The following is a 27,748-nucleotide window of genomic DNA, read 5'->3' as shown; positions in this document are numbered from 1 at the left end:
GCGGAGCTTTCTCCTTCAGCACACTGGCGCCATTTCTCCCTCACAGCTCCGCTGGAAGGAAGCTCCCTGGCTCTCCCCTGCAGTCTACACTACAGAAAAGGGTAAAAAAGAGAGGGGGGGCACTAAATTTAGGCGCAGTATATATAACAGCAGCTATAGGGGACATAATTCAGTTAGTCCCTGCATTATATAGCGCTCTGGTGTGTGCTGGCATACTCTCACTCTGTCTCCCCAAAGGGCTTTTGTGGGTCCTGTCCTCTGTTAAAGCATTCCCTGTGTGTGTGCGGTGTGTCGGTACGGCTGTGTCGACATGTTTGATGAGGATAATGATGTGGAGGCGGAGCAGATGCCTATAAAAGGGATGTCACCGCCTGCGGGGCAGACACCTGAGTGGATGGACTTATGGAAGGAATTGCGTGCACGTGTCGACTCCTTACACAAAAAATTTGACGACATGCCAAATGCGGGACAGCCGGCTTCTCAGCTCGTGCCTGTCCAGCCGTCTCAAAGGCCATCGGGGGCTCTAAAACGCCCGCTACCTCAGATGGCAGACGCGGATGTCGACACGGATACTGACACCAGTGTCGACGACGATGAGTCTAGTCTAATGTCCACTAAGGCCATTCGTTGCATGATTGAAGCAATGAAAGAGGTGTTACAAATTTCTGATATAAACCCAGGTACCACTAAAAAGGGTATTATGTTTGGGGAGAAAAAAACTACCCGTAGTTTTTCCCCCATCAGAAGAATTAAATGAAGTGTGTGAAGAAGCGTGGGCTTTCCCTGATAAAAGATTGGTAATCTCTAAGAAGTTACTAATGGCGTTCCCTTTCCCGCCAGAGGATAGGTCACGTTGGGAGACACCCCCTAGGGTGGATAAAGCGCTCACACGTTTGTCTAAAAAGGTGGCACTACCGTCTCCGGATACGGCCGCCCTCAAGGAACCTGCTGATAGAAAGCAGGAGGCGATCCTGAAGTCTGTATATACACACTCAGGCATTATACTTAGACCAGCTATTGCGTCAGCATGGATGTGCAGTGCTGCCGCTGCGTGGTCAGATTCCCTGTCAGAAAATATTGACACCCTAGACAGGGACACTATTCTGCTAACCATAGAGCATATAAAAGACTCAGTCTTATACATGAGAGATGCACAGAGGGAGATCTGCCGGCTGGCATCTAAAATAAGTGCATTGTCCATTTCTGCTAGGAGAGGCTTATGGACTCGCCAGTGGACAGGGGATGCAGATTCAAAAAGGCACATGGAAGTTTTGCCTTATAAGGGTGAGGAGTTATTTGGGGATGGTCTCTCGGACCTAGTTTCCACAGCAACTGCTGGGAAGTCAGCATTTTTACCCCATGTTCCCTCACAGCCTAAAAAGGCGCCGTTTTATCAGGAACAGTCCTTTCGGACTCAGAAAAACAGGCGTGGAAAAGGCGGGTCCTTTCTGTCCAGAGGCAGAGGTAGGGGAAAAAGGCTGCAACAAACAGCAGGTTCCCAGGAGCAAAAGTCCTCCCCCGCTTCTTCCAAGTCCGCCGCATGACGGTGGGGCTCCACAGGCGGAGCCAGGTACGGTGGGGGCCCGCCTCAAAAATTTCAGCGATCAGTGGGCTCGCTCACAGGTGGATCCCTGGATCCTGCAAATAGTATCTCAAGGGTACAAACTGGAATTCGAGGCGTCTCCACCCCACCGGTTCTAAAATCTGCCTTGCCGATTACTCCTTCAGACAGGGAGGCTGTGCTAGCGGCAATTCACAAGCTGTATTCCCAGCAGGTGATAATCAAGGTGCCCCTACTTCAACAAGGACGGGGTTACTATTCCACACTGTTTGTGGTACCGAAACCGGACGGTTCGGTGAGACCCATTTTAAATTTGAAATCCTTGAACACATACATAAAAAAATTCAAGTTCAAGATGGAATCGCTCAGGGCGGTTATTGCAAGCCTGGACGAGGGGGATTACATGGTATCCCTGGACATCAAGAATGCTTACCTGCATGTCCCCATTTACTATCCTCACCAGGAGTACCTCAGATTTGTGGTACAGGATTGCCATTACCAATTCCAGACGCTGCCGTTTGGACTCTCCACAGCACCAAGGGTGTTTACCAAGGTTATGGCGGAAATGATGATACTCCTTCGAAGAAAGGGAGTTTTAATTATCCCGTACTTGGACGATCTCCTAATAAAGGCGAGGTCCAAGGAGCAGTTGTTGGTGGGAGTAGCACTATCTCAGGAGGTGCTACACCAGCACGGTTGGATTCTGAATATTCCAAAATCACAGCTGGTTCCGACGACACGTCTACTGTTCCTGGGTATGATTCTGGATACAGTCCAGAAAAAAGTGTTTCTCCCGGAGGAGAAAGCCAAGGAGCTGTCATCTCTAGTCAGAGACCTCCTGAAACCAAAACAGGTATCGGTGCATCACTGCACGCGGGTCCTGGGAAAGATGGTGGCTTCTTACGAAGCAATTCCTTTCGGCAGGTTCCATGCCAGAATCTTTCAGTGGGACCTGTTGGACCAATGGTCCGGATCGCATCTTCAGATGCATCGCCTAATAACCCTGTCTCCAAGAACCAGGGTGTCTCTGCTGTGGTGGCTGCAGAGTGCTCATCTTCTAGAGGGCCGCAGATTCGGCATACAGGACTGGGTCCTGGTGACCACGGATGCCAGCCTTCGAGGCTGGGGGGCAGTCACACAGGGAAGAAACTTCCAAGGACTATGGTCGAGTCATGAGACTTCCCTACACATAAATATTCTGGAACTAAGGGCCATTTACAATGCCCTAAGTCAGGCAAAATCCCTGCTTCTACACCAGCCGGTACTGATCCAGTCAGACAACATCACGGCAGTCGCCCATGTAAATCGACACGGCGGCACAAGAAGCAGGATGGCAATGGCAGAAGCCACAAGGATTCTCCGATGGGCGGAAAATCACGTACTAGCACTGTCAGCAGTGTTCATTCCGGGAGTGGACAACTGGGAAGCAGACTTTCTCAGCAGGCACGACCTCCACCCGGGAGAGTGGGGACTTCATCCAGAAGTCTTCACGCTGATTGTAAATCGATGGAAACGGCCACAGGTGGACATGATGGCGTCCAGCCTAAACAAAAAACTAGAGAGATATTGCGCCAGGTCAAGGGACCCTCAGGCGATAGCTGTGGACGCTCTAGTGACACCGTGGGTGTACCAGTCAGTTTATGTGTTCCCTCCTCTGCCTCTCATACCAAGGGTACTGAGAATAATAAGAAAACGAGGAGTAAGAACAATACTCGTGGTTCCGGATTGGCCAAGACGAGCGTGGTACCTGGAACTTCAAGAGATGATCTCAGAGGACCCATGGCCTCTGCCGCTCAGACAGGACCTGCGGCAGCAGGGGCCCTGTCTGTTCCAAGACTTACCGCGGCTGCGTTTGACGGCATGGCGGTTGAACGCCGGATCCTGAAGGAAAAGGGCATTCCGGAGGAAGTCATTCCTACGCTGATTAAAGCCAGGAAAGATGTAACTGCAAAGCATTATCACCGCATATGGCGGAAATATGTTGCTTGGTGTGAGGCCAAAAAGGCCCCAACAGAGGAATTTCAACTAGGTCGATTTCTGCATTTCCTACAAGCAGGAGTGACTATGGGCCTGAAATTAGGCTCCATTAAGGTACAGATCTCGGCTCTGTCGATTTTCTTCCAGAAAGAACTAGCTTCACTACCTGAAGTTCAGACGTTTGTGAAAGGAGTGCTGCATATTCAGCCCCCGTTTGTGCCTCCAGTGGCACCTTGGGATCTCAACGTGGTGTTGAGTTTCTTAAAATCACATTGGTTTGAGCCACTTAAAACCGTGGATCTAAAATATCTCACGTGGAAAGTGGTCATGTTATTGGCCTTGGCTTCAGCCAGGCGTGTGTCAGAATTGGCAGCTTTGTCATGTAAAAGCCCTTATCTGATTTTCCATATGGATAGGGCGGAATTGAGGACTCGTCCCCAGTTTCTCCCTAAGGTGGTATCAGCTTTTCACTTGAACCAACCTATTGTGGTGCCTGCGGCTACTAGGGACTTGGAGGATTCCAAGTTACTGGACGTAGTCAGGGCCTTGAAAATTTATGTTTCCAGGACGGCCAGAGTCAGGAAAACTGACTCGCTATTTATCCTGTATGCACCCAACAAACTGGGTGCTCCTGCTTCTAAGCTGACTATTGCTCGCTGGATTTGTAGCACAATTCAGCTGGCGCATTCTGGGGCTGGACTGCCGCATCCTAAATCAGTAAAAGCCCATTCCACAAGGAAGGTGGGCTCATCTTGGGCGGCTGCCCGAGGGGCCTCGGCTTTACAACTTTGCCGAGCTGCTACTTGGTCAGGGGCAAACACGTTTGCAAAATTCTACAAATTTGATACCCTGGCTGAGGAGGACCTTGAGTTCTCTCATTCGGTGCTGCAGAGTCATCCGCACTCTCCCGCCCGTTTGGGAGCTTTGGTATAATCCCCATGGTCCTTTCGGAGTTCCCAGCATCCACTAGGACGTCAGAGAAAATAAGATTTTACTCACCGGTAAATCTATTTCTCGTAGTCCGTAGTGGATGCTGGGCGCCCATCCCAAGTGCGGATTGTCTGCAATACTTGTACATAGTTATTGTTAACTAAAGGGTTATTGTTGAGCCATCTGTTGAGAGGCTCAATTGTTTTCATACTGTTAAACTGGGTATAGTATCACGAGTTATACGGTGTGATTGGTGTGGCTGGTAGGAGTCTTACCCGGGATTCAAAATCCTTCCTTATTATGTCAGCTCGTCCGGGCACAGTGTCCTAACTGAGGCTTGGAGGAGGGTCATAGTGGGAGGAGCCAGTGCACACCAGGTGACCTAAAAGCTTTCTTTAGTTGTGCCCAGTCTCCTGCGGAGCCGCTATTCCCCATGGTCCTTTCGGAGTTCCCAGCATCCACTACGGACTACGAGAAATAGATTTACCGGTGAGTAAAATCTTATTTAATGTCCTTTTACACATAATGTCCCTTACACATATGCCGTACATTATTAATGCCCTTGTACACATAATGACACACATAGTGCCCCCTACACATATGTTGTACATTATTAATGCATTTTTATAAGACACACATAATGCTCCTTAAACATATTCTGAACACTACTGCACAACCAACCCACTCACATGCAGACAGCACTCACACTGCCACTAACACTGTGACCTCTGCCTCTGCTTGGATACAGATGTGTCCTCATAAATCTTGCCTCAATGCTAACGTCGGGCACCTTTTTTTTAAAATGAAAATGCATCTTATTTGCATTGCTATGTGGCTAGGATGCACAAGCAGCTTCTGCTGATTAAAATGATATACAGCATGCCTATATACTGTGTGAGACTGTGGCTGTATCTGCATATGAAATGCTACACACAGAATATAGACATGCTGCATATCATTTTAATCAGCAGAAGCTTCTGATGCCCCTAGGCATATCAAATGCCCTAGGCAATTGCCTAGTTTGCCTATGCCTATGGCCGGCTCTGAGCACTTGTGTGATGTTTTAAGCTAAAAAGGAGACTTTTTCTGTCAGCCTAGGTGGACACTGGGACTGTGGGTATGGTGTAGGAGCACAGCGGGCACCAAGGAGTTAAACTTCTGTAGAGTGCAGCAGGGGCTCCTCCTCCCCTATACCCCGCCTGCCCATGGGAAGCCAATTTTTTCTTGGTCCCTTCAGCACAGACACATTTTTAAGGAGGGGGCTATTTACAGCCCTATTTAAACTTTTTTTTATTTATTTATTTATTTATTCATTTATTTATTCATTTTTTTCTACTTCAGCAGCAGCGCTAGTGTCAGCGCTGCTGCTGGATTCTGCTCCCCTCCGGCGGCCGGTGAACAGACCTCCATGGCCGCTCTCACCAGCCAACTCTCTTGAACACGGAGGAACCACAGCCGGAGGGGAACTAAGTAGCAGCGTCAGCGCTGCTGCTGGATGCAGCACGCAGCCGGTACAAGGACCTAAGCGGCCGCTCTAACCAGCAACCTCTACACGACGCCAAGGGGCGGAGGAGAAGCAGCTGGAGGGGAACTTGGTAAGCGGCTTCCCGCCGTGTGCGGGTGCCGGTGCTTGCGGCAACACCACCGGCGGGGAGGGAGCAGCCCCCGGTGGTCCTGGCAGCGGGTCTCCGTCCTTTCTGAGCCACCGCTAGACCACCAGGGACTTGGTGGCCATATTTCAGGAGGGATACATCTAGCATCCCTGGGGTTCCAGGAGGGGACGGGGATCCCTTGTAATTCCGCCCGCAGCCCCTTGGCCATAGCTTGTCCAGGGTTTAGGCGCCATGGGGAATTTCTCTCCTTTCCTAGCTGTTTGGCCATTTTCAGCATTCTGTAGCGGACAGCCCAGCATAGAGGATTGCAGTCCTGCTCCCCTATACCTCACTGTCCTGGTGTCAGGTTAATTGTCCCACACCCCACTTCTCTGTGCAGGTGGTGGGGTACTTTGTGTGCCTCTACATTTATTTTAGTGTGACATTGCAAGTGGTAATGTTAGGGTCTTAGGGTAGCCTTTTTTTTATTTTTCATATATTGTATTTTGTAATTTCTCTTATGTCCTAGAGGATGCTGGGGACTCCAAAAGGACCATGGGGTATAGACGGGATCCGCAGGAGCTTGGGCACACTTAAAAGACTTAATCTGGGTGTGAACTGGCTCCTCCCTCTATGCTCCTCTTCCAGACCCCAGTTAGACTTTGTGCCCAGGAGTGACTGGATGCACACTAGGGGAGCTCTCCTGAGTTTCTCTAGAAAAGACTTTATGTTAGGTTTTTTATTTTCAGGGAGACCTGCTGGCTACAGGCTCCCTGCAGCGTGGGAGTGAGGGGAGAGGAGCAGACCTACTTCTTCTTAGTTAAGGGCTCTGCTTCTCGGCTACTGGACACCATTAGCTCCAGAGGGTTTGATCACTTGGTACGCCTAGCTGCTTGTTCCCGAAGCCGCTGTCACCCCCTCACAGAAGCCAGAAGAAAGAAGTCGGGTGAGTATGAGAAGATCAGAAGACTTCAGGACGGCAGAAGACTTCAGTAACGGAAGGTACAGCACAGCGGTAACGCTGTGCTCCATGCTCCCACACACATCACCAACGGTATTTACTGGGTGCAGGGCGCTGGGGGGGGGGGGGCGCACTGGGCAGCATGTTACTGGAGTTTTGGGGCTGGCAGAGAGCTTTTCGGTGCCTCAGCACCGTTTCCAGAAACCCCCGCCGGCATTTTTCATTTTTAAATTTGGCGGGCCGAAGCGCGCCATGGGAAGGGTGCGGAGCTTCGTCCCGCTGCTCACAGGCGCCATCTTCTCCTTCAAGTAACGGGGAGCTAATCGGGAGGGGGGGGGGGGGCCGCAGTGTGGTGCTTATTATCATTACAAAGCAGCGCTGGGTACATATATCTTTTCTTGGGATATATGGGCGCTGGGGTATGAGCTGGCATACTCCCCCTGTGTCCTCTATCTGGGCTTCATTATGGGCCTGTCACCTAGCTGGGACGTTCTGTGTGTTGTTGTGTGTCGGTACTACGTGTCGGCATGTCTGAGGCTGAATGTTATTCACCAGAGGAGGTTATTGGGGGAGCGGATGCGGGGCTAGATTTGGGACTGTCGACGCAGCCGACACCTGATTTACTCGCATTGCTCAGTACGATAAATTTGAATGTTGCTTCTTTATCAAAGAGGTTAGATAAGTCTGAGTCACAGACGCAGGTGTGGAAAAAGTCCATGGAAGAGGCTTTGTCTCAGGTTCAGACCCCATCCGGGTCGCAAAAGCGGCCATTTACTCAGGTGGTAGATACTGATACCGACACGGACTCTGATTCCGAGGTCGATTTCACTGAGGCTGCTTTACATCCACGGTTAGTTAAGAGTATTCAGTACATGATTGTGGCTATAAAAGATGTTTTACACATTTCTGTTGAACCTGAGGTACAGGAAACAAGCATTTGCTTGTTCAAGGGAAAAAATCCTGAGGTGAAGTTTCCCCCCTCTCATGAAATGAATACTCTTTGTGAAAAGGCTTGGGAGTCGCCGGATAAGAGGTGGCAGATTCCCAAGAGAATTTACATGGCGTATCCTTTCCCCTCTGATGACAGGGAAAAATGGGAGGCGTCTCCAAATGTTGACAAAGCTCTATCTCGTTTGTCTAAGAAAGTGGCACTTCCGTCCCCTGACACGACAGCTCTCAAGGATCCGGCGGATCGTAAGCTGGAGACGTCTTTGAAGTCCATTTTCGCTAATTCGGGTGCATTGCTCAGACCTGCTGTGGCGTCGTTATGGGTGAGTAGTGCTATTGCTAAATGGGCTGAGAATTTAGCTAATGATATGGATACCCTTGATAAAGATAATGTCCTTTTGACTCTCGGTTATATCAAGGACGCTGCAGATTACCTGAAGGATGCTGCGAGGGATGTCTGTCTCTTGGGTTCAAGAACCAATGCCATGTCGATATCAGCCAGGAGGGCGTTGTGGATCCATCAATGGAACGCTGATGCCGACTCCAAGAGGGCTATGGAAGCGTTACCCTTCAAAGGTACTGTCTTGTTTGGGGACGGCTTGGCTGACCTGGTCTCGACCGCGACTGCGGGTAAGTCCTCTTTTCTTCCTTATGTTCCCACACAACAGAAAAAGGCACCACATCATCAAATGCAGTCCTTTCGTCACAATAAATACAGGCGTGGAAAAGGTTCGTCCTTCCTCGCCTCAAAGGGTAGAGGAAGGGGAAGGAAACCTCCTGCAGGCTCAGGCGCCCAGGACCAAAAGTCCTCCCCTGCTGCTACCTAGTTCACCGCATGACGCTGGGGCTTCCCTGGGGGAGTCCGGACCGGTGGGGGGCCGTCTACGAATATTCAGTCAGGTCTGGATTGAATCAGACCTGGATCCTTGGGTTCTAGAGATTGTGTCTCAGGGATACAAACTGGAGTTTCAGGAGATACCCCCTCACCGGTTCTTCATTTCGGCACTACCAGCAGCTCTTCCGGACAGGGAGGTGGTGCTAGCAGCGATTCAAAAATTGTGTCTACAGAGGGTCATTGTTCCCGTTCCCTCGTCCCAGCGGGGGGAGGGGTTCTACTCGAGCCTCTTTGTTGTGCCGAAACCGGACGGTTCGGTCAGACCAATTCTAAATCTAAAATCCCTCAATCCATACTTGAAAGTTTTCAAGTCCAAGATGGAATCCCTTCGAGCGTTAATGGCCAGCCTGGAAGGGGGGGATTTTATGGCGTCAGTCGACATAAAGGATGCCTACTTACATGTCCCGATATATCCTTCGCATCAGGCCTTCCTCAGGTTTGCGATACAGGATTCTCATTACCAATTTCAGACGTTGCCGTTTGGGCTCTCCACGGCTCCGAGGATTTTCACCAAAGTTTTGGCGGAAATTATGGTTCTTCTTCGCAAACAAGGGGTTACAATTATCCCGTACTTGGACGATCTCCTGATAAAGGCGAGGTCCAAGGAACGGTTGCTGAGAAGTGTAGATTTGTCACTGTCGGTTCTGCGACAGCACGGTTGGGTACTCAATTTGCCAAAATCTCAGTTGATTCCGACCACTCGGCTGCCTTTTCTGGGCATGATTCTGGATACGGATTTACAGAAAGTATTTCTTCCAGAAGAAAAGGCTCTGGAACTGCAGGCGATGGTCAGGGAACTTCTGAAGCCGACGAGTGTGTCAATCCATCACTGTACTCGGGTTCTGGGGAAGATGGTTGCGGCGTACAAAGCCATTCCATTTGGCAGGTTTCATGCCCGGGTGTTTCAGTGGGACTTGCTGAGCAAATGGTCCGGATCTCACCTGCACATGCACCGGAAGATAAGTCTATCTCCCAGAGCCAGAAATTCTCTCCTGTGGTGGCTACAAGATCATCACCTCCTAGGGGGACGCCGGTTCGATATCCAGGATTGGGTGCTTCTAACAACAGATGCAAGTCTCCGGGGCTGGGGCGCAGTCACCCAAGGAAGAAACTTCCAGGGGAAATGGTCGCTCCAGGAAGCCTGTCTCCACATAAATGTTCTCGAGTTAAGAGCCATTTACAACGGCCTGCTGCAAGCAAGAAGCCTTCTTCAGGGTCGACCTGTCCTGGTACAGTCAGACAACATCACAGCGGTGGCGCATATAAACCGTCAAGGCGGAACAAGGAGCAGAGCGGCAATGGCGGAGGCCACAAGAATCCTTCGCTGGGCGGAACAACACGTGAGCGCCCTGTCAGCAGTCTTCCTACCGGGAGTGGACAACTGGGAAGCAGATTTGCTCAGCAGACACGATCTCCATCTGGGAGAGTGGGCTCTTCACCAAGAGGTATTTGCAGAGGTGACAAAACGTTGGGGAATTCCGTTGATCGACATGATGGCGTCTCGTCTCAACAAGAAGCTCCCAAGGTATTGTTCCAGTTCAAGGGACCCCCAAGCCAGTGCAGTGGACGCCCTGGTGTCTCCGTGGGTTTTCCAGTTGGTGTATGTGTTCCCTCCACTTCCTCTCATTCCAAAGGTACTGGGGATCATTTGACGAGCAAGGGTTCAGGCGATTCTCGTCGTTCCAGATTGGCCAGGAAGGGCCTGGTACCCGGATCTTCAGGAATTACTGGTGGAAGATCCTTGGCCGCTTCCTCTAAGAGAGGACCTGTTGTTGCAGGATTCATGCGTGTTTCCAGACTTACCGCGGCTGCGTTTGACGGCATGGAGGTTGAGCGCCAGATCTTAGCTCATAAGGGTATTCCCAGGGAGGTCATTCCAACTCTCATTAAGGCTAGGAAGGAGGTTACTGCGAAGCATTATCACCGTATTTGGAGAAAGTATGTTTCCTGGTGTGAGTCTAAAATGGCTCCTGCGGAAGATTTACACTTGGGTCGCTTTCTCCACTTTTTACAGGCGGGAGTAGATGCTGGCCTGAAATTGGGTTCCATCAAAGTGCAGATTTCGGCTTTCTCTATTTTCTTTCAAAAAGAGTTAGCTGTCCTCCCAGAGGTTCAGACTTTTGTGAAAGGAGTAATGCATATCAATCCTCCGTTTGTGCCTCCTGTAGCTCAATGGGACCTTGATGTAGTCTTACGGTTTCTCATGTCTATGCGTGCGAAAGGAGAAAAGTATGACTCTTGTTTGGGCGCACTCTTATGTTAACTAAATGTTAATTAGTAAGTAATGTATCTAAAAATTAATTATGAAGTCTTTATTTCTACTCTTTAAAATGCATGGGGACTAAACAACACAAATTAAACATAAAACAAACGTAGATATGCCAGCTGGGGAGATAGGTCTCCCAAATTTAAAAATGTTCAGATCTTAATTGGTGATATTTGAAATTTACTCTATTGCACCAAACCTAATGCTAAAGCAGCATGTTTCTTTGCCACTGCAGGAATCACTCTTATTAATATTGCTGGAGCTTCCAGCGTAGCTGCATTGCATATATGTGTACTCTTCTATTCAGGTACATTGTGGTATAACTTTGCAATAGGGGCAGGTTATTGGTGGCCCCGCATCCCTTGCGGGCACCCCGTCTGCCTACCAATTGAATGAGTGACACATAATACTTATTGCTTTATTCGCTTAAGCCTGTTTTTTCACAGAGAGATTCTCTGCCGTTAATATTGCAGGTGTTTTCAGTGAATGAGCATAGCATATCCATGTTGATTTCTTGCTTAAGTACATTGTGCAATATTCTTTCCTCACATCCAAATGTAATCAGGACAGGCGTTGTGTGATCCTGCATGTACTCTGCCTTAGTTACTCCCAAACTGTGTGTTTTATGCTTTTGTTCCTCTGAGGGCATGTCACCAAAGAGAGAATTGTACAGGTGATAATTCTTTTTGCCTCATATATTGGCTCATGCTAGAAACGAATATTTGTTCTGACAAAGAATTTTCTGGCAATATCACCAGTGACATTTAAGGCTTTGGTGCACTGTACAAATTCATCAATTATCAAATACTACTGAAATCTGTTATGTGCAAGAAGCGATATACATATCCTGTGATCTGGCACCATTCATAAGAAATTATTATCTTTATTTCTTCTGGAATTTGTCTTGACACCTGTCACAGTGATCTATTCTGAACCAGGATTTATTAGTATCCAAATAATTGAGGTAACCCAAAGGGACCCACTGTAATCTTACCTATTAATCTATTTGCAACCTCTTCCTTCTATCTTTGAAATATTTTCCCTGCTTTTCTTCCTTCTGTGAACTCTCATCCACGATTCTGGGGAGCGTGTCCCCTCAGGAGACGCGTCTCTTCAGTCTAACGTGGACAGCAGATTCACATCTACTTATCCACTACCATTCTCTTCTCCACGCAATCTTAGTATTCCTTTTCTGAGGAGGAATTAATCCTCCCGTTTCGGTGCACTCTCATTGGTGCTATAGGGTTAAACCTTCCTACGACCATACCCCTACGTTCACGCCCAATCTCGTCCGATCTTGGAAGCTAAACGGAGATGGGCTGGGTCAGTACCTAGACGGGCGACCACTAGGGAATACCCAGTGAAGTAGGGAGACTCTTCCCTGTAGAAACAACACCAACAGCAGTATCACCACTTAACTTCATCCTCCTACTTTTTCAATTCTATTCGTTATTTCTTTCATCCAAGACAGTGGTTAATTGTTAGAATTGTTACCTAGTGTGTGGGCTCTCCCATTCACGAATGTAACCCAATTTAGGGCTGCATTAATACAAACACAGTTTGTACAGATCTTGGGCAGACGGAAGCAGCATAATATGTAGCTTTCTTCCGATATGCATTTATCCAGGTATAATTAAGATCTGAACATTTTTAAATTTGGGAGACCTATCTCCCCAGCTGGCATATCTACGTTTGTTTTATGTTTAATTTGTGTTGTTTAGTCCCCATGCATTTTAAAGAGTAGAAATAAAGACTTCATCATTAATTTTTAGATACATTACTTACTAATTAACATTTAGTTAACATAAGAGTGCGCCCAAACAAGAGTCATACTTTTCTCCTTTCGCACGCATATGCTTTCCCCCTTTTTTTTGACTCTGGGCGGACAGATATGAATTGCTAATATCTAGCATTATTGTCCATCTCTGGCTCTTAAGGTGGGTACACACTATTAGATATATCTGCAGATCAATTGATCTGCAGATATATCTATGTACGGATCGGGCAGTGTGCTGTGCATACACACAGCCCGATCCGTCGGGGGACTGACGTCATGAACTGGGCGGGCGGGCGTTCGCGCCCGCCCAGTTCACCTGTCAATCACCGCCGGCCGCCGCAGCATGTGTACGGGCGGTCGGACGACCGCCCCGTACACACACAGCGATGGGCCAATATATCGTTAGATATATTGGCTGTCGGCTGTGCTGCGCGGCCGACGCGATACGTCTGTGAACGACGGAGTTCACAGACGTATCGCCCGTACACACTGGCCGACGGTCCCGCGATGTATCGGCCGTTCAAGAGAACGGCCGATACATCGACCAGTGTGTACGGGCCTTTACATGATTACCTATGTACTTTGAATCTAGGTCGGTGCAGGATCAAAAACCCTCCTTTTCTGTGTAAGCGGTTTCTCATGTCTTCCTGGTTTGAACCTTTGCATAAGGTTGAGTTGAAATTTCTCACTTGGAAGATAGTTATGCTGTTGGCACTGGCGTCTGCCAGGCGGGTGTCAGAGTTGGCGGCCTTATCTCATAAGAGCCCGTACTTGATTTTTCATTCGGATAGGGCGGAATTGAGGACTCGTCAACAATTTCTGCCGAAGGTGGTTTCTTCATTTCACATTAACCAACCTATTGTGGTCCCGGTGGCTACGGAAGCGGTGGCGATTCCAAAATCTCTGGATGTTGTAAGAGTGTTGAAGATCTACGTCACTAGGACAGTTGTTGCTAGGAAAACTGAGGCGCTGTTTGTCTTGTATGCTTCCAACAAAATTGGTCATCCTGCTTCAAAACAGACTATTGCACGCTGGATTTGTAGTACGATTCAGCAGGCTCATTCTTCGGCCGGACTACCGGTGCCGAAGTCAGTAAAAGCCCATTCTACCAGGAAAGTAGGCTCATCTTGGGCGGCTGCCCGAGGCGGCTCGGCGTTACAGCTTTGCCGAGCAGCTGCTTGGTCGGGTTCAAACACTTTTGCTAAGTTCTAGAAGCTTGATACCCTGGCCGATGAGGACCTTGCGTTTGCTCAGTCGGTGCTAGAGTCGTCCGCACTCTCCCGCCCGTTCTGGAGCTTTGGTATAATCCCCATGGTCCTTTTGGAGTCCCCAGCATCCTCTAGGACGTAAGAGAAAATAGGATTTTGGTACTTACCGGTAAAAATTTTTCTCCTAGTCTGTAGAGGATGCTGGGCGCCCGTCTCAGTGCGGACTATTACTTGCAGTGTTTTCTTGCTGGTTAAATTAGTTTATACACGGGTTGTGTATTTCTAGTTTCAGCTTGTTGCTGGTGTTAATTCATACTGTTATCTGGTTTAAAGTTACTCCGGTTGTACGGTATGTTTGTGGTGTGGGCTGGTATGTTTGTAGCCCTTAGTTTAAACAAAAATCTTTTCCTCGAAATGTCCGTCTCTCCTGGGCACAGTTCCTATAACTGAGGTCTGGAGGAGGGGCATAGAGGGAGGAGCCAGTTCACACCCAGATTAAGTCTTTTAAGTGTGCCCAAGCTCCTGCGGATCCCGTCTATACCCCATGGTCCTTTTGGAGTCCCCAGCATCCTCTACGGACTAGGAGAAAAGGATTTACCGGTAAGTACCAAAATCCTATTTTTAGTCTGTTTCTTTTAATAGTAGTCCTTACTGTGTTTGGGCCACACAGTCCCAGTACCTCAGACATTGGTTTATTTATCTGTGTTCTGTTCTTGCGGTGTTGTTTGATTTTGCTATATATATATATAAAAATAAAGGGAACACTAAAATAACACATCCTAGATCTGAATGAATGAAATATTCTTATTAAATACTTTGGCCCTCATTCCGAGTTGATCGGTCGCAAGGCGAATTTAGCAGAGTTACACACGCTAAGCCGCCGCCTACTGGGAGTGAATCTTAGCTTCTTAAAATTGCGACCGATGTATTCGCAATAATGCGATTACTAACTACTTAGCAGTTTCAGAGTAGCTCCAGACTTACTCTGCCTGTGCGATCAGTTCAGTGCTTGTCGTTCCTGGTTGACGTCACAAACACACCCAGCGTTCGCCCAGGCACTCCCACCGTTTCTCCGGCCACTCCTGCGTTTTTTCCGGAAACGGTAGCGTTTTCAGCCACACGCCCCTGAAACGCCGTGTTTCCGCCCAGTAACACCCATTTCCTGTCAATCACATTACGATCGCCGGAGCGAAGAAAAAGCCGTGAGTAAAATTACTTTCTTCATAGTAAAGTTACTTGGCGCAGTCGCAGTGCGAACATTGCGCATGCGTACTAAGCGGATTTTCACTGCGATGCGATGAAAAATACCGAGCGAACAACTCGGAATGAGGGCCTTTGTTCTTTACATAGTTGAATGTGCTGACAACAAAATCACGCACAAATTATCGGGTGGTCTTCTGTTTGCCGGCGGTCGGGCTCCCGGCGCTCAGTATACCGGCGCCGGGAGCCCGACAGCCGGCATACCGACAATTATTTTCCCTCGTGGGGGTCCACGACCCCCATAGAGGGAGAATAAAATAGTGTGGCGCGCGTAGCGCGCCACCGTGCCCGTAGCGTGGCGAGCGCAGCGAGCCCGCAAGGGGCTCATTTGCGCTCGCCAAGCTGTCGGTAAGCCGGCGGTCGGGCTCCCAGCGCCGGGATGCTGGTCGCCGGGAGCCCGACCGCCGGCCACCCGTAGTGAACCCCAAATTATCAATGGAAATCAAATTTATTAACCCATGGAGGTCTGGATTTGGAGTCGCACTCAAAATTAAAGTGGAAAAACACACTACAGGCTGATCCAACTTTGATGTAATGTCCTTAAAATAAGTCAAAATGAGGCTCAGTAGTGTGAGTGGCCTCCACATGCCTGCATGACCTCCCTACAACGCCTGGGCATGCTCCTGATGAGGTGGCGGATGGTCTCCTGAGGGATCTCCTCCCAGACCTGGACTAAAGCATCCGCCAACTCCTCGACAGTCTGTGGTGCAACGTGGCGTTGGTGGATGGAGCGAGACATGATGTCCCAGATGTGCTCAATTGGATTCAGGTCTGGGGAACGGGCGGGCCAGTCCATAGCATCAATGCCTTCGTCTTGCAGGAACTGCTGACACACTCCAGCCACATGAGGTCTAGCATTGTCTTGCATTAGGAGGAACCCAGGGCCAACCACAGCAGCATATGGTCTGAGGATCTCATCTCGGTACCTAATGGCAGTCAGGCTACCTCTGGCGAGCACATGGAGGGCTTTGCGGCCCCCCCAAAGAAATGTCACCCCACACCATTACTGACCCACTGCCAAACCGGTCATGCTGGAGGATGTTGCAGGCAGCAGAACGTTGTCCTTGGCGTCTCCAGACTCTGTCACGTCTGTCACATGTGCTCAGTGAGAACCTGCTTTCATCTGTGAAGAGCACAGGGCGCCAGTGGCGAATTTGCCAATCTTGGTGTTCTCTGGCAAATGCCAAACATCCTGCACGGTGTTGGGCTGTAAGCACAACCCCCACCTGTGGACGTTGGGCCCTCATACCACCCTCATGGAGTCTGTTTCTGATCGTTTGAGTAGACACATGCACATTTGTCATTTTGCAGGGCTCTGGCAGTGCTCCTCCTGTTCCTCCTTGCACAAAGGCGGAGGTAACGGTCCTGTTGCTGGGTTGTTGCCCTCCTACGGCCTCCTCCATGTCTCCTGATGTACTGGCCTGTCTCCTGTTAGCGCCTCCATGCTCTGGACACTACGCTGACAGACACAGCAAACCTTCTTGCCACAGCTCGCATTGATGTGCCATCCTGGATGAGCTGCACTACCTGAGCCACCTGTGTGGGTTGTAGACTCCGTCTCATGCTACCACTAGAGTGAAAGCACCGCCAGCTTTCAAAAGTGACCAAAACATCAGGCAGAAAGCATAGGAGCTGAGAGGTGGTCTGTGGTCACCACCTGCAGAACCACTCCTTTATTGGGGGTGTCTTGCTAATTGTGTATAATTTCCACCTGTTGTCTATACCATTTGCACAACAGCATGTGAAATTGATTGTCAATCAGTGTTGCTTCCTAAGAGGACAGTTTGATTTCACAGAAGTGTGATTGACTTGGAGTTACATTGTGTTGATTAAGTGTTCCCTTTATTTTTTTGAGCAGTGTGTGTGTGTGTGTGTATATATATATATATATATATATAAAATATAATATGAATGTGTGTGTGTGTGTGCATAGTGTTTCCCTTACAGGTTTGGAGATGTCATCCAGAGGGCCTACTTCCAATGCCTCCCAGAAGGAACGGACTGCTCCTGGGCTACACGCATACACTTGCACGTCTTGCAAGGAAATTTTTTCCTGTTTGCAACAAGACCACATGGGCTCCTCATCGGATGTGCAGAGTGGGTCCGTACCAGAAGTGTCTGTCCCGAGTGGATCTGATTGGGTGGTTTTGTCTTCAGCCATTCGGGAGCTGGCTTCTCAACTGGCAGCCTCCAGGTTACCTCCGCCTTCTGTGTCAGTCTCTCCTGCAGAGCCACTGTCTCAGCCCTCACAGCAACCTTCTGCGGAGCCAACATGGGTGTGTGATCTTTATCAATCTGTGCAGGGCTTGGTACAGGTCTCCAATTCCCTACAACAGGCTCTGACTTCTACCATTCAGTAAAAGTCCTGCCGGGGATCTTCTGTCCTCTCACTTACGGAGGAATCCCAGTCGGACACCTCCTCGGATGAGGATGCTTCTTCGCAGACCGCGGGGGATGATAACCTTCAGTCTCAGGACGACCGTATGACGCAGACCAGGGTGGATGATATCATCAAGGCTGTTCGTGTGCAGCTGCAGATTATAGATATGGATGCGCCTGCAGATGCTGAGGCGCCTTTCTTCACACGTAAGAAGAAGGATCTTGCAGTGTTTCCTCCCTCTACTCGCCTGAGCGCTACCTTCAAGGAACCTTGGGCGCACCCAAATAAGAAATTCCTGGTGTCTCCCTGCATTCTTAACTTCTATCCGGTACCAGAAGAGGAACAAAACAAGTGGGAGACACCTCCTCCCGTGGATGTTCATGTGGCCAGATTGGTCAAGTCAACCACCCTGCTTATTCTTGATGTCACGTCTTTACGGGATCCACCTGATAAAAAGTTGGACCAATTCCTCAAGACAATCTTAACTAATGCAGGTGCAGCTACCCATTCTGCATTTGCCTCGGCCTGGATGTCTTTAGCCATCGGTAGTTGGGCAGATGCTCTAACGGATGGTCTCCAATCTGGGACACAACACTCAGATTTACTCTCCATGGTGGACCATAGCAGAGAAGCTAGCATTTACCTGGGTGAGGCATCTATAGATTCGGGTATATTTGCTGCAAAAATCTCTGCAGTCTCGGTGGCGACTAGGTGTGCCTTGTGGCTTCGCTCGTGGAGAGCGGATAATGACTCTAAGAAACTTTTAGAGTCTCTCCCCTTTACGGGTGACATCCTCTTTGGACCTGAATTGGATAAAATTGTGACTAACCTGACAACTGCCAAGACTGCTTTTCTGCCTTCGGCTCCAAAGTACAAGCAATCTTCCTTTCGCCCTCAGGGCAAACCAAAGGGTCAGTCTTCCTCCCGTGTACAGGGTTCCTCTTCTAAATCTACCAAACCGAAAGGTTGTCAAACCCCTAAACAACCCGACAAACCTTCAGCATGACTTGAGGGGTCCCCACCAGGACTCCTCCATGGTGGGCGGTCAGCTTTTACTATTTGCCGACATCTGGCTAACCTCCACTCTTGGGTGTCAGACATAGTATCCAGGGGATATGCCCTCTCCTTTATGGATCGGCCACCTCGTCAATTTTTTACCACCAGCCTGCCAGTGGACGTGGGCAAGGCCACTGCCCTTCAGTCTTCCATCAGTTCCCAAAACACAAACAAACAGTAGCAGCGCTAATTAAATTAATAATGCATGAAGGATTGAGTAATAAAACTTTCTATTTAATAAAATGGCAATCTATAGCCACAATTAAACCACACATGTACACAGCTCATGAAATGAATAATTAAAATGGGTCTCAACTTATAATTGCCTCTGATAAACAGTCCGTTCCTATTTAGTGAACTGGATAAGCAGATGATATGATTTAGGTGAAAAAAACAGACTGACTGCGCAGTCTTAGCCTTCCAACTTTACCAATGCCGCTAGAGGTGCAGTCCCTTGGAAATCTTTGGTGTATATAAACGTCCAAGCGGGTCCCTCAAGCACTACAGCTTTTTCAAAGGATATCCTTTGAAAAAGCTGTAGTGCTTACAGCGAAACGCGTCAGGAATCTTTTGGGTCATCATCTGCCACTTTATATTTGCTCAAATCCGGACCAGAACTGGACGTTCACTGTTGCAGACAGATTGTGGAAATAACCTCCAACACCAAACAACTTACCACCCTAAGGAGATGGACACCGCAAAATATTGAGGGACCCGCTTGGACGTTTATATACACCAAAGATTTCCAAGGGACTGCACCTCTAGCGGCATTGGTAAAGTTGTAAGGCTAAGACTGCGCTATTGGTATATATCTTTTTGGCATTCCATCAGTTCCCCCCTGACAGAAGGGGTCATTGTTCCCATCCCCTGTCCTCAAAGGGGTACTGGTTTCTACTCAAATCTGTTCCTGGTATGAAAGCCAAATGGTTCTTTCAGACCCATTTTCAACCTGAAGAAGTTGAATCTTTACTTCTTGTTCCCAGGTTCAGGATGGAGTCTCTTCGGTCCATCATGCAGGCGCTGGAATCGGAAGACTTCATGGCCTCCTTGGATATTCAGGACGCCTACCTACACATCCCTATTTGGCCGGACCATCAAATGTTCCTGAGTTTTGCTCTTCGGAGCAACCACTATCCGTTCCGGGCCCTGCCTTTCGGTCTCTCCACATCACCGAGAGTCTTTACCAAAGTCATGGCAGTCATGGCGGCTCAACTGAGCTTACAGGGAATCAGGATTCTTCCACACCTGGACGACCTTCTTCTCCTCGCTCAGTCTCCAAATGGTCTTACAACAGCATCTCAGGGTCACAAATGCGCTGTTGCAGTCCCATGGCTTGCTGATCAACTGGTGCAAGTCCAGCCTGTCCCTTATTCGTTTAGGGGCGATTCTGGACATAAAGGTTCTGCGTGTGATTCTACCCAGGAACAAGGTAGAGGATATCCAGACGTTAATCAAGGCTTTCCTCAAACATCGCAGTGTTTCCCTTCATCTTTGCATGAGTGTCCTAGGCAAGATAGTCTCTTGTTTCGACATGGTGGAGTATGCCCAGTTCCACTCCAGACCACTGCAACTGGAATTGCTTTGTCGCTGGAACAGGTCACATCTCCATCTCAGGTCAAGCCGGATTTCACTGTCCAGGGACTCTCGCCTGTCACTCCTATGGTGGCTTCAGTCGTTGCATCTCACAATGGGCCACCCATTCCTGATCCAGGACTGGGTCATTCTGACCACAGATGCCAGCTTACGGGGCTGGGGAGCGGTCACGGGCAGCCACTTCTTCCAGGGTCATTGGTCGGCTCAAGAGACGACTCTATCCATCAATGTCCTGGAGCTCCGAGCAATATACAGAGCTCTATGCCAAGTGGGCCATCTTCTCGGCAAGCCTATCCAGATTCATACAGACAATGCGACGGCGATCGCTTATATCAACCATCAAGGCGGCACCAGATGTCAGGCCGCCATGCAGGAGGTCGGTCACATCCTCCGTTGGGCAGAACGCTCCCTACCGGCTCTGTCGACGATTTATATTGCCGGAATAAAGAATTGGGAGGCTGACTTCCTGAGTCGACAAGACGTCCATTCCGGAGAATGGTCACTTCACCCAGAGGTGTTCCACCTTCTAGTGACTCGCTGGGGTCGGCCGCACATAGATCTGATGGCCTCCCGTCACAATCACAAACTTCCTTGGTACGGATCTCGAACTCTGGATCCAGGCATGTTTCTGGTGGACGCTCTGGTAGCTCCTTGGTCCTTTCCAAAGGTTTATGTGTTTGCACAGATTGCTCTCCTACCACGTGTACTCAGACATCTAAAACAGGAGCGGGTCACGGCCATCCTCATCGCCCAAGATTGGCCAAGACGGACTTGGTACACGGATCTTTGCAGCCTCTCCATTCGGCCTCTATTTCGCCTGCCTCATCGTCCAGACCTCCTATCCCAGGGCCCTTGCCTTCATCCCGACCTACCCCACCTGGCTTTGAAGGGGTGGCTGTTGAGAGGTCGGTCTTAAGAGCTCGGGGTTCTCTGACCCAGTCATTGACACTATGCTCTCAGCCAGAAAACAGTCTTCGGCCCGCATATATCATAGAGTGTGGCGACGGTACTTTCAGTGGTGCTTGGATCGTCACGTCAATCCCTTGAGATATCAGGTTCCAGGGTTTTGGCTTTTCTTCAAGCCGGTTTGAACTTGGGACTTCGGCTTGCCTCCCTGAAAGTGCAGGTGTCTGCTCTTTCGGTTCTCTTTCAACGAAAGGTGGCCAAATCTTTGGCTATTCACACTTTTCAAACAATAAAGAAAGGAGTGTGCTCAATCTCCGCGCACAACTGTTTGAAACATGTATACCCTTCACCTCGATACAAACAAGGTCACAAGTAAATGCAGTATACTAAGCTTTAAGTGTCCAACTTCTTTTGTCAAATTGTTCACAATGGTGAATTTTGGAAGTTTCCTCAATTCCAAAAGATAATGGTTCTGCAAAATTGTGTTCCAAACCAGTGCTTGATAACAGCGGAATGGGGAGCACAAGAAAGTGTGGTTGTGGATTCTTTACTCTTGTGGACACCTGAGGACGCTGCCTGCTACCTCGAGGACTGACGTCGCTACCTCTTGAAAACCATCTGTAGACGTCTTGCTGTGCCCCTGTGTGCCACTGGGTTTTTACATGCGATTTTAACTCTATCTTTCTGTAAGTGCAACTTGTAATTAAAACATTAGCCTTGTTTTTACTACTGCACTATCATTGTTTTTATTTTTTGTGCTTTGAGGCCGTCGCTACCTCTTGGAGACCATCTGTAGACGTCTGTGAGCTGTCTTGCTGTGCCCCTATGTGCTACTGGGTCTTGACATGCGATTTTAACTCTATTTTTCTGTAAGTGCAACTTGTAAATTAAAACATTAGCCTTGTTTTTACTACTGCACTATCATTGTTTTTATTTCTTGTGCTCCCCATTCCGCTGTCATTTACTTGTGACCTTGTTTGTATCGAGGTGAAGGGTATACATGTTTCAAACAGTTGTGCGCGGAGATTGAGCACACTCCTTTCTTTATTGTTTGCTCTTGTGGAGTATTGGGTGATTACTCTTTGTGTGTTCTTCCGCTGCAATACACTGTCTGTTAACAGCGCACTATTGTAACATCAATTTCTCACATTTGTCTATTCACACTTTTCTGCAGGCTGTGCTACGTTTGCAACCTCCTTTTGTCACTCCTGTTCATCCATGGGACTTGTCTTTAGTCCTCCGGATGCTTCAGCTGGTTCCATTTGAACCCTTGGATTCTGTGGACCTTTCTTGGCTTACTTAGAAGACTGTCTTCCTGTTGGAAATTGCTTCGGCACGCCGGGTTTCTGACTTGAGTGCCCTGTCTCACAGATCTCCTTTCCTAGTTTTCCACTCGGACTGGGCAGTCCTACATACTAGAATGGATTATCTTCCTAAAGTTGTTTCCAGGTTCCACATCAATCAAGATATTGTGGTTCCGTCCTTACTACCCACCACGACATGTTCTGGAGGAGTCCTTTGTCACTTTGGATGTTGTACGGGCTCTCCGCACCTATGTTGCCGGAACGTAATCCTTCCGCAAATCGGACTCCCTTTTCATTCTTTACGATGTCCGCAAGCGTGGCTGGCGTGTGTCACTGACCTAGGTTGGGGGTGTTGTGAACTCAGGGGTTCTCCCGATGGTAGGGGAGAGGAACCACAGTTGGGTCGGAACAGGGATGGCTTGATATAGGTCTTCCTCATACAGGACTCTGACAGTAAAGCTTGGTGAAAATATTAAAGAACTTTATTGCAGGAAGGGAGCAACACAATGTCACATAGCAGAGAAGGAACGTATGGGGGGAATGTCCAGGCCTATAGGAGAACTTGTAAGCAATGTTAAAGATTCCAGGAAAAGAAGTACTTGTGAGTGTTGGTACAAGGTAATAGTGACTGAAGAACTTGTGAGTGATGTTTTTAAAGATACTGATGATTTGAAGAACTGGTGAACGGTGGTTAAAGACTCTGATGATTTGAAACACTTGTGAGCGGTGGTTAAAGACACTGATGATTTGTATGACTTGAGAGCGGTGACTAAAGATACTGACGATTTATAGAACTTGAGAGCGGTGGTTAAAGACACTGGTGATTTGTATGACTTGAGAGCGGTGATTAAAGACACTGTAGAACTTGAGAACGGTGGTTAAAGACACTGATGATTTGTATGACTTGAGAGCGGTGGTTAAAGACACTGGTAACTTGCAAAACTTGGGAGCGGTGGTTAGAGACATTGGTAACTTGCAAAACTTGGGAGCGGTGGTTAAAGACACTGATGACTTGTAGAATTTGAGAACTGTGTTTAAAGACACTGATGACTTGTAGAACTTGAGAGCGGTGTTTAAAGACACTGATGACTTGTAGAACTTGAGAGCGGCGTTTAGCCCGCAGCCCACGCTGACTCCAAGAAGCACTGGTGACTGGATTGCAGAGGAACACACCAGCCGCTGTATACGCTGGAACTGTGCAGCAACTGGCACCTGGAAGTGCCGGAGACACTGGGGTACGACTGCAGAGAGATTCGCGGGGAACAAGAGCACTGGCATCCACTTCAGGGGAAAAGACGATACTCAGGCGCCGAGGCTCTGCCCGGCGTCTGCCTTTGAATCTCCCGCCTCCGCTGGATTGGCGGAACAGTCTGATGACGTCACCTGCTCCCCGCCCACGTGATGCCGGGTGTCATGGCGGCGCCCCCGCCCCGGGGAACCGCTGGGAGCCGCGCCAGCCAGACGCCGGAGCCCGTGGACCACCGAAGGCGGAGGCCGCAACACAGACCAGCAGGCACGCAGGGGTAAGCGCGGTGAACGCCGCCTATGGCGTGTGACAGCGTGCTTCTAAACAAACTTTGGCCCGTTGGATCCTCATTGCCATTAGGCAAGCTTATTTTCTGGCTGGGCGGCCTATTCCAGCATCCGTCATATCTCATTCCTCTCAGTCGGTTGGCCCTTCTCGGGCGGTTCACCACAGCGTTTCTGCTGAACAGCTTTGCAGGGCGGCTACGTGGTCTTCTGCAAACACTTTCAGCAAATTCTATCAGTTTGACACCTTCACCGCGGCTGATGCAGCCTTTGGGCGTAGTGTCCTCAGTGTAGCTCGGGGGCGTTCCCTCCCGTAACAGGACAGATTTGGGACGTCTCACAGTCCCAGTTTCCACCCAGGTGGACAGAAAAAAGGGGATTTTTGTCTTACTTGTAAAATCCTTTTTTCGGAAGCCGTGGTGGACACTGGGTGCCCGCCCTCACGCTCCGTTGCTGCAGTGTCCTTTCAGCTGTCACTCCGTGCCTTGGCTCTCTTGACCGGGACAGTAGTGTGTGTATGTGTGTGCCGGTCCTTTTTTCTTTTCGGTTTCTTCTCTCCGGTACCTGTTCTTGAGGCTTGCTAAGATACAACTGGATTTCCAGCCGTGTGTGGGAGACTTCCTGCCAGGATACCTGGGTCAGAGAGCTCGTTTCTCAGGCCTACAAGCTGGAGTTCGACAGTACTCCGATCTTTCCTCCCCACCCCCCAGTGATTTTTCAAATCAAGCTTACCAGCTTTGGAGGCTATGCAAGTTATGTTGCAACAGGCTATCTGAAAGTTGGTCCAGTCCCACGTCATTGTTCCGGTACCATTACCACATGTGACAAGGGGTTTTACTCAAACCTGTTTGTGGTGCCGAAGCCGGACAGTTCGGTCAGACCCATTCTGAATCTGAAATCCTTGAATCCTTATTTGAGGGTGTTCAAGTTCAAAATGTAATCCCTGCGAGCAGTGATTGCGGGCTTGGAAGAACAGGAATTTATGGTCTCCTTGGATATCAAGGACGCCTAACTCCATATTTCGATTTGGCCGCCTTATCAGGCGTACCTGCAGTTTGCCCTACTGGTCAATCACTTCCAATTCCAGGCACTGCCCTTCGGCCTGTCTACAGCCCCGAGGGTATTCACGAAGGTGATTGCGGAGATGATGCTTCAACTCCGGGTCCAGGGGGTCAATGTGATCCCTTATCTGGACGATCTTCTGATAAAGGCAAGATCCAGGGAGTTTTTGTTGCTCCATATCGACCGCACCATCCATCTTCTGTCAGACCATGGGTGGATCCTCCACTTGCAGAAGTCCCACCTGTAGCCAACTCAGAGGCTCCTGCTCCTGGGGATGTTGCTGGATACTGTGGCCCAGAAGGTGTTTCTACCAGAGGACAAGGCGAAAACACTTCAGGAGATGGTCCGCATGGTGCTCCTACCTACTCGAGTGTCTGTACGTCTTTGCATAAGATTGTTAGGAAATATGGTTTCCTCATACGAAGCAATCCAGTATGGGAGGTTCCATGCCAGAACGTTTTAGCATGGAACCTCCCATACTGGATTGCTGAGTATGTGGTCCGGCTCACATCTACAGATGCACCGGATGATTAAGCTGTCACCTCAGGCCAGGATTTCTCTCCTGTGGTGGCTACAGTCCTCCAATCTTCAGGAAGGCCGGAGTTTTCGGGATTCAGGATTGGACCCTCCTCACGACGGATGCGAGTCTGAGAGGATAGGGAGCTGTCGCCCAAGGGGTGCAGTTCCAGGGCAGGTGATCAGCCCACGAAAGCCTTCTTCCAATCAACATTCTGGAACTTCTGGCGATCTACAATGCTCTGCTTCAAGCCTCTCCTCTGCTCAAGGATCACACAATCCAGATACAGTTGGACAACGCCACGGCAGTGGCGTATATCAATCAACAAGGAGGGACAAAAAGCAGAGCCTGCATGCGAGAGGTGTCATAGATACTCCTCTGGGCGTAAAGAAATGCAAGAGCAATGTCAGCAATCTTCATTCCGGGTGTGGACAACTGGGCGGCGGACTTCCTGAGTCGTCACGATCTCCACCATCTGGTGTTCCAGAGTGGGGGAGAGTGGGGGCTCCACCATCTGGTGTTCCAGCAGATTAGTGGGGTTGCCCACAAATAGACATGATGGCTTCTCGTCTCAATAAGAAACTTCCCTGGTATTGCTCATGAACCAGGGACCCTCAGGCGAGGGCAGTGGATGTACTGGCGTCACCTTAGCCGTACCGGCTAGTCTACCTGCTTCCTCCGATCCCATTGCTCCCAAGGATGCTAAAGTGAATGAGGAATCAGGGTGTCCAGGCAATTTTGATTGTCCCGGATTGGCCTCGGAGAGCGTGGTACGCGGATCTTCTGGACATGTCCGTCGAAGATCCTTGGCCTCTACCACTCAGCAGAAATCTTCTTCAACAAGGGCCGTTCGTCTACCCGGACTTACGGCGACTTCATTTGACGGCATGGAGGTTGAGCGGAACATCCTAGCTCACAAGGGCCTCTCCAAGAAGGTTATTGCTACCATGGTTCAGACCAGGAAACCTGTGACGTCAAAACACTATCATCATATCTGGAGGAGATGTGTCTCTTGTTGCGTGAAACGCACATATCCACCTGCAGAGTTCCACTTGGGACGTTTCTTATGTTTCCTACAGGCTGGTGTGGATAAGGGCTTGCGTCTAGGTTCCATTAATGTCCAGATTTCAGCTCTTTCCATTTTCTTGCAGAAGAAATTGGCAGTGTTGCCAGAAGTTCGGACTTTCCTGCAAGGGGTACTCTACATACAACCTCCTTTTGTGCCACCTACGGCACCCTGGGATTTGGATGTAGCGTTGAAATTTCTACAGTCCTCTTGGTTTGAACCTCTGATGATGGTAGAAGACAAGTACCTCACGTGGAAGACTGTGATGTTACTGGCCCTGGTTTCTGCTCGACGTGTCTCGGAATTGGGGGCCTTATTGTGTAAAAGTCCGTACTTGGTCTTTTACAAGGACAGAGTGGAGCTCCGGACTAGACAGCAGTTCCTGCCGAAGATTGTCTCCGTCTCTGTGTTTCACCTGAATCAACCTATTGTAATTCTGTCCAGTTCTGATGCTTCTGCACCTCTGGAGGCATTGGATGCTGTGCGTGCCTTGAGGATCTATGTCAAGCGCACGGCTCGGGTCAGAAAAATGGATTCCTTGTTCGTGCTCTATGATGCGCAGAAAAATGGTTGCCCTGCTTCAAAGCAGTCCATTGCTCGTTGAATTAGGCTTAAGATTCAACAAGCCTTTGTGTCAGCAGCCTTTCCTGTTCCTAAGTCTCTGAAGGCCCACTCTACAAGATCGGTGGGGGCTGCCCGTGGAGTCTTGGCCTTACAACTTTGCTGAGCTGCTACCTGGTCAGGGAAGAACACTTTTGTGAAGTTCTACAAGTTTGATACACTGGCCAAAGAGGATACCCAGTTTGGGCAGGCGGTGCTGCAGCAGTCTCTGCACATTCCCTCCCGTTCTAGAAGCTTTGGGACGTCCCCACCGTACTAGTTCTCCACAATATCCCTTATGGATGCTAGAGAAAATAGGATTTTTATACCTACCGGTAAATCCTTTTCTCGTAGTCAAT

General features: G+C 49.2%; 1 protein-coding gene and 1 pseudogene across 6 annotated transcripts in view; both read left to right on the top strand.

The window, feature by feature from the left end:
• Positions 1-27,748, top strand: part of UNK (unk zinc finger) — a 253,205-nt gene that overhangs the window by 137,429 nt on the left and 88,028 nt on the right. The window lies entirely within an intron of this gene.
• On the top strand, positions 12,384-12,502 carry LOC134896939 (5S ribosomal RNA; annotated as a pseudogene).

This window comes from Pseudophryne corroboree, chromosome 3 (genome assembly GCF_028390025.1).
Source record: "Pseudophryne corroboree isolate aPseCor3 chromosome 3, aPseCor3.hap2, whole genome shotgun sequence".
Lineage (NCBI taxonomy): Eukaryota > Metazoa > Chordata > Amphibia > Anura > Myobatrachidae > Pseudophryne > Pseudophryne corroboree.
Note: the sequence above shows the minus strand (reverse complement) of the source record. Positions and strands in the feature narration are given on the sequence as shown.